Source organism: Cavia porcellus, unplaced genomic scaffold, assembly GCF_034190915.1.
Source record: "Cavia porcellus strain 051 isolate PalLab524CR breed Dunkin Hartley unplaced genomic scaffold, mCavPor4.1 scaffold_15, whole genome shotgun sequence".
Classification (NCBI taxonomy): domain Eukaryota; kingdom Metazoa; phylum Chordata; class Mammalia; order Rodentia; family Caviidae; genus Cavia; species Cavia porcellus.
Genome location: NW_026947498.1, coordinates 68,684,962 through 68,692,898, shown reverse-complemented (window position 1 = coordinate 68,692,898; position 7,937 = coordinate 68,684,962). Strand labels below are relative to the sequence as shown.

At 43.4% G+C, this 7,937-nt stretch overlaps 1 pseudogene; it reads left to right on the top strand.

The window, feature by feature from the left end:
- The first annotated feature begins 7,655 nt into the window (after positions 1–7,655).
- Positions 7,656–7,937, top strand: part of LOC100718919 (protein mono-ADP-ribosyltransferase PARP14-like) — a 47,008-nt pseudogene continuing 46,726 nt past the window's right edge.

The window sequence follows — 7,937 nt, the reverse complement described above, 5'->3', positions numbered from 1 at the left end:
GAATTTTCAGAGGGCAATCAGGGAAGAAGAAGAAGACTTTTTGGAGGAACTTCTTTTGTTTGGGTAGATTGTTTATCAACATGGAGGTACAGATCACATGTACAGTATGCTAGCTTTTATATAAAAAAAGGGAAAAGTCATACACACACACGCCTCTCCACAGCACAGAGATACACTTGGAAGGTTATTCCAGGAACTAATAATATGGTTATCTAATGACCTTCAGAGGTGATAGTGATGGGTTAAAAGAATCTGACCTCTCTGAATATATGAGCCAAAAAATCAAATATTAAAGTTTTACATTTCTTAAAAGGTAATAATGTCAAGAGGATGAGAAGAAACTCTAAAATTAAATCTGAACAGAAACAGTGACTCTGATTGTATGTCTTACAAATAAAAAACATAAAGAAGGAAAAGTATTTTTCTGAAATTTAAAGAAAAAGATTATTAAAGATCTGTAAAACAATTCCAAAAAGACTGACTTTTCCAGAAAACTGTGGCTACACAATGCATTGCATATATCAGATTAAAACATTCATTAGACAAAAATACAGAAACCATGCAGCAATTCACCATTGTTCAGCAATCTGAGCAAAGACAAACTGTCTAAGGAACAACATGGATGACTTGCAAAGGGTGGGCTCTTTAAGCACTGATTAAAAAGTTTACAAATGGATGAGTGTGCTCAGTTATATACACTGAATTGGACCTTTGGCACTAGGAATCAGAGCATTTTGTCATGCAGCATTAACACATAGTGTAAAAGTGCCCAGTGTCAAAGGAATAGAACCAGCAGCGTTCAAAAGCAGCTTTGTCAGCTAAGCAATACAGCGCACTATGCCGTGGCTCTCTGCTGTCTGTCACTGAGCACACTGGTAGCAACACTGCAAAGAAACAGAAAAGAAAAGGAAGTGTGACCTTTTTATTTTCTCCGTTTAAAATCAAACAAAGATATCAAACAAAACAAACACCAACTTTGTTATCCACTAACATCTTCAAATTACATCATTTGTACAAGAGACACACTAGGGACAAGAACGTGTTGACAGAAATGCAATTCGAATTCCAAATTCCAATTTTGTGTGTAGTGAGAGATTGCAAAAATGAGTCAATATGGTGACTTTGTTGAGGAACAAAATGAAAACTGTGAGATAAGAGGAACACGGATATGGAAAATCAGAAAGAGAACCCTGTTATCATTGAATTTATTATTTTTTCATCATTGAATTTAGAACTCAGTTCAGAAGGCTGCATTTTAGTGTCAGTCTTATTTATTGTTCATAATCTTCATTTTGTGTTTTTATTCTGTTGCTAAAGTTTTTATTTTAGCTGTAAAGGAAGTCCCTTTGCTGGTAGTATAATAGTAAAATAAATACATTATTTCCTTGAGTTGCATGATCTGAGATGTTTTAGTAGAACTTCTGAAATATCTTTCTGTCTTTATTATTCAAGAACTTAACAGTGGTAAATATGAATAACTTCCTGGAAATTGACCCCAAACCTGAAAATTCTTTTGATTTTCATATTGAATTCTATTAGCTTTTGTAGTTGTTTCCTTTATATTTGGTCCCCACATTGATGATTTAGATATGTGTCCTGCCCTCAATACTCCAATATATTAGCTTTCTACCTCAGCTTTGATGGACCTAGGACGTGGCGCTTTGGATAAAGAATATCTGATTCCTACTATGGAGTAACCACTGGAGTGAAAGAGGGTGACACGGGCTGGGGGCCGACATCCACTTCTGTGCTATCCTTGTTGTTTATTTGTTTCTGATCACGATGTCAGTATTAATTATACTTCAACTTTACCACATTTGTCCTTGTTTTATAGTTTACATCACTGCTTTTATTATTTCTTCCTGAGTAGATTTCTCAAAAGTAATAAATAGAGTAATAAATGTTTATATGACTAACTGGCAATGGAAAAGTCAGCTTTATAATCTATGGGACCAGGAGAATGTTTATACAACGGCCCTAGGTATAGGGTGGCCCCATGCTGTTCTATCTAGTAGTATTAATTTTGCTAGGAAACCAATTTTTGCTGGACCTGGTTTATACTAGTTCATTAGAGCTGATGGTTACATTTTCAGGAATTTTATGAGACAGTTATTAGCATCACACTGTGTAAAGTGCCATCAAAATAGATAGATGTATTTATTTATTTTGTGGCATTGGGGATTGAACCCACGGCCTGTGTCCTGGCTTACATTCACACTCCTTTTATTTTTAAATTACTTTACTGAGACAAGTTCTTGTTAGTTTGCTGAGCTGCCCAGGTTGGGCTCAAACTTTTGATGCTCTTGTCTTCTCCCCCTTCTACAGCTGGATAGCAGATGCATGATACCATGCTTGACTTAGGTTACATTTTTGAAAGATAATAAATACTGAGAATGTATCACTTCCTAATTATTTGATTACACTTTGCTCCCATTTTAGTTACTTTTCTTGGTGAGACAAAATACCCAATGCTCAAAATCGAGGAAGAAAATGTTTATGTAACTCACAATTTGTAGAGCTTTCAGTCCATAACTGGCTGCTCCACGGCACGTGGCTTGGGAGAGCAGAACAGTTCATGGCAGCAGAAAACAGCAAATCAAACCAGAGCAGGGAAGTAAATCTCTCTCTGCTCCTTTTATCTCACCCAGACTACTAGGATTAGGGTGGTGCCGATCCAACCAGCTGCTGATCCAGTGATCACTCAGCCTTAATCCCAGTACTGAACCATGAGTCAATCACAAACTTGAGAGTCAGCTGTCTCCAAAAAGCCCATCTAAAAGTACACGAGGCTTTGTGGGGACGTCTAGACACACCCATAACAGCTCCTACCTGTGTTATTGTGGTATATGCCTTATGTGTGTGTGGTACAAAGAGTGGATTTCCTGCTTATTATCTCTTCCCAACTCTGTGTTCAGTGATATCACACCAGAAATTTAATCAGACATAGTAGGAATATTTGTATCATTGAATTTCCAAACACTACAAATCAGGGCTCAGCTGTTTTGAATATTATCTACATTTTGGAAGATAATGGAGAGTATGCTCACATGGCAGAATGCTTAAATGCATACCATGCCTGTATTATTACATCAAAAAAATGCAATCAAAGAATTATTCTCCCAGTACTTGACTCTAGTATCCTATTCAGTAATAAGGGAGTCAGGCCAATAAGAGTTCTGACTTACTTTCATTGTTTCATCGGCATCTTGTTTGTTCATGCAAATGAAAAGTCAACCAGCATTTTCAGCAGAATGACATTTATCCATCATTTGCAACCATAGATAGGCTACAGATGATTTAACAAAAATCTTGGAAACGTACTTCAAGAACCCAATGGCTATCTGAAAATTACAGCAAAGTGTTATATATTTTATTATTGTTTATTAATTATTTTACAGGCAATCATACCTATAAAATTTGGTTTAATTTTTTTTGGTATGGAGGATCACACTCAGGACCTTGCACTTGCCAGGCAGGTGCTTGTGCTGTTGAGCTAACCCCCCCAGCCCTATATCTGTAAAATTTATAACATACTTACACATACTTCTTTTTTCCAGCACTGAAGCTTAAGCCCAGGACTTTTCTACTGAGTTGCATCCTTAAAATTTTTTTTTTTAAATTTTGAGACAGGGTCTTACTAAGCCACTAAGTTGGGCTGGGCTTCACTTCTCCTGCCTCAGTCTAGTAGACTGCTGGAACTACACCATCATACCCATCATACCCAGGTTATGCAAACATTTACTCCCAAAAAGCTGACTGTTCAATAATTAACAATATCAGTGTGGAGATCATGCATGTGTGTGTTATTCTTTTTAAAAATAAAAATTAGCTTGTGCTCTCTGGGAGTTAAATGCTTGTCTTGTATGCCTGTGAGTCTGATTCAGTGGTTAACTGGATAGCCAGGAAAGACATTAACACTTTCTACCACCAGCTAACCATAGTATCAGGGAAACCTACATCACTCCTGGAGCAGGGGAGGCCTGGTGCCTGTTGTAGGCAAGTTGAAAGTAGCTTGGTGGTCGGTTATAGAAGTTTGGAGAGAAGCTGAGCGGTGGCATTTAGATGAAGTAGGCAAATGGAAATTCAACCCCAAATGCACACAGGGGCTATTATTCTGACACTGCTGTGGCTGTGAGGCAGGAGAACCAAGGAAAAATGACATGAACATAACCAATTCTGCCTTGGAAAGCCACCCCTCCACTCCCATCCCTGCTCCCAGGTCCTCAGGTGACACTGCTTCCTAGGGAGGAAGGTGGTTTTAGGATCAGACACCCGTGGGAGACTCAGAGTGGAGAGAGGATAAGCACCCGAGGGGAGAAAGAAGGGTTTGGGTAGAATGAAAATAACTTAGTAGACAAAGTCCCACAGGAGCCAATGATGTTCAACAGTTTGCTCCTTCTAAAATCTTCTTTCCACTGTCACTGGGAAGCTGGGTCCCGATGCAGAGAGGAGCAGGCCCCTCACCGTGATGGTCCTCAGTTCTTCCTGCCCTTGAAAGAATTCAGTGAAACACACAGGTGACCATGCAGGAGCACAGGCAGAAGTTGTTGTAAAGTAGATACAGAGCTAAACCGTCAAGAGAGAAGCCACACAGGGCCACCAAGGGATTCATTGAGAGTTTAGATATCTTTTTACGCACACAAAAATTATTCCTGGTATTCAAGGAACTATGATGGTTATAATGCTTATCAACATTTCCCTTAGAGTGATTATTTTTGACAATCTGAAGGTGCAGAAATAACAGGAAGACAAAGAACAAAAAGACCTTTAATGAGATACACACACTGAGAATGTGGGAGCTCACTCAGTGGACAAAGGATTGGGGGTTGCTTATAAAAATGACCTTTTGGCGAGGGTTAGCTAACCAGTTAGTTAGTTGACAGTGATGGATTATTGCTACGTGTTAGTATGTGCAGGTTAGGGACTGGGAAATCCTTGGCACCTACGGGAAGAAAAGAGAGGAAGCCTATTTTGGGGTTTGTGGTACAGAGGAAGCAAACTGGTAAGGTGCCTTTCATGGTCTCCTCACCATGTTGAACCTCTTCCATGAGGATATGGCAGATTTATGTGGTTAACACTTATCAGAGGTTACTCTGGAATGTTGGCATCTTGAAGGTGACTTCACTATTCCATCTACATCGTCAGTGTTTCCTCAGAGGCCTTCATCATGTAAGAATTTAAATCAGTTCTCAGCCCTCGGTGGGACGGTCTTTAAAGAAAGTTCCCCTTTCTGATATCCTTGAATATGGACCATGATACCAGAGAACGTAGAGGGCCTCGGTGTGAGAGAGAGGTGGCCAGGCTGCACACAATGTATGACCTAACAGGTCCTAGTGCTCTGTGGGATCACATTGGGTCTGAGACTACACTGAGAATACACTGAAGTCTTTGTTTCTGTAACTGGCAAAGATATTTCGCTATTTTGGACCCCTCCCTTGTCCATCAGGCCCTAATGTTTAATAACATGCCTAACAACGTGGCTTTCGAGGCCTGCTATCCTGCCCTCCGATGGCTTCTCATCAGTCCACCCAGGAGTGATCAGCGGAGCTCCAGCAGTGAGGCACGTTGCTAAAGCAGGAATCCCCTTGCTAATAAAGCAATCCCAAAATGCTGGCTAAAACTCACTTCTTACAACATGTGGCTGCGAGGATGCTAAAGAAAACACTTGCCTAAGCATCTGGCCCCCAACTCGGAGGAAGGGGTTGCTGATTTTTTGTTGTGTTTTGAGGTGAGACAGAGGGGAAGCCCTGGGAGAGTTCTGCATGTTTGGCCAGGATCTGCCCTGCCCTGTAGTATTCTCTCCATTTCCTGTGGGGGTCCAGGGTGGGGTAGCTGAAGACAGTAGGATACTGTTCAGCACTATTGTACAGTGTCATCAGAAAAACAAGATATTTAAAAACAATTGCAATGGGGCTGAGGATTTAGCTCAGCGGCATAAGCGCCTGCCTTACAAGCAGGCAGTCCTGTGTTCGATCCCCGGTACTGATAAAAAGACAAAAAAAAAAAAAAAAAAAAAAAAAAAAAACAATTACAGTAAAGTCTCATTAAGTTCCTTCAGCATACTCCCCCGCACTTTGACCACATTGTTCTTTTTGCTTTCTGATGCAGTTTCCGAAGTCCCCTTTCACGAGTGACTTTACCAGGTCTGCTAAAATACACAGTGAATGCTGCTGCAGTGTCATCCGATGGAAATGCAAGCTTCTCACAACATGCCACTGTGTCTTCATCCAAATTGTTCACTGGAGATGGGACTTCCAGCTCTTCCTCCAAGTAAAAATGAAAAGTAAACGCTTCACATCAATTCAGGACACCGAGGTGGCCACCACAGAACAACTGAAGATCCTCGCCAAGGTGGACTTGTAGAACTGCTTCAGAAAATGGTAAGAATGATGGGGTAATACATTTAAATCACAGAGGAGTATTTTAAGGGAAGTCAAGGGCCACATATCTTTTACAGTAATTTTTGAACATTCGATCACACCTCATAGATCAGAAGTAAAAGACTAGGAAGCTTCTTTGGCATGGCTCTGAGTCGCTTCCTCCTGACATTCAGCTTCATCTTGACCAACCAACAATGTACAATGTGCTTCTCTGCAGAGAAGAGCAGCTCTGATTTTGGTGGGTCCGAGGGGGCCTCACCGCTCTCCCACAGAGGCGCAGAGTCTCTCTGCTCAGTGCACACTGAGAAGGACCTGCTGCTTGCTCTGTTCCCGCTGCTGGCCCCCAGGGAAGGTGTCCAGCTCCCAGTGGCACTGGGAAGCCCTTCCACCATCTCCCCTCTCCGTGATTTCCCTAAGATGTTCCCCGTTTACCAATACTTAGGGCCAGGAAAGCCGAAAACAACACCTCCCGGATCATGTAGCCGCCTAGCTACTGCCAGCTCCTTTCTCTTTACAGTCAAGCTACTGGGCGGGCTGCCTTCACTGCCTCAGCTTCCTTTGCTCCTTCCTGTCACCCCCACACCCCCAAACCAGGCTGCTTTGGCCACAGTCACTTCTGTCCTGGCAGCTCTGAAGTGCGGGCAGCTCCCCCTGACTTGAAACACTTTTATCACGGTGGGGGGGGGGGGCAAGGATACATATGTCAGCTTCTCTTCCTCCTCTCTGCCCACCCCACTGGATACCACCTTCCAGCCACTTGCTAAGGCCATCCTCAGAGGAGCTCTCCAGCACAGCAAGCCCAGCCTTCAGTCTCCAGCTGGGCTGGCCTCTCTCCCTCTCCCCTTCTAAGCCCTGCAAGGTCATCCTCCGGGGTCTCCCACACTGCTGGCCTGCGACTGTGTCCTTCCACTTGGCCCCTCCAAAATTCTTCGAGCTGTCCTTTCGCTCACGATTCTAGACACGTAATATTGACAGTCGGAAAGCAAAACTCATAGGAAGGAAAGTCATAAGTCCATTGATTGTGGATCTTACTTCCAAATGAAGGTCTTAAGAGCGTCCCAGTTTGCTGGCCCACTTATGCCCTGGTAAAATGTCGGCTTCTGGCGTTTCAAACAGGAACCCATCCCTGTGTCCTCAGTCCAGCAGTGCTGGCCTCTGCTCAAGTGGTCCTTGCCCTTGCTGTGGCCAGAGGAGAGGGTGTGCTTCTTCCTGGGCGGCTCAGCTGCAGACAGAAGAAAGTCAGGCCCCCAGGGTTATTTCTAGGAAACCGAAAGAGGCAAAGTTAACTTCCCCGAGCAGCCAGGCCGCCCAGTCTGGGGATGGCTAAGCCCGGGATGGCCGCGTCTCGGGCCTTCCCGTTGCTGGTCGAGGGATCCTGGGGCCGCGACCCTCCCAAGAATCTGAGCACCAAGCTGCAGTCCTATTTCCAGAGCCGCAAGCGCTCCGGAGGCGGCGGGGAGTGTGAGGTCCGCAGAGACCCCGAGAGCCCGGGGCGCTTCCTGGTGCTCTTCTCCGAGGACGGTGAGGGGCGCACGGCGAGGGCGAGCGGGGCGGGCT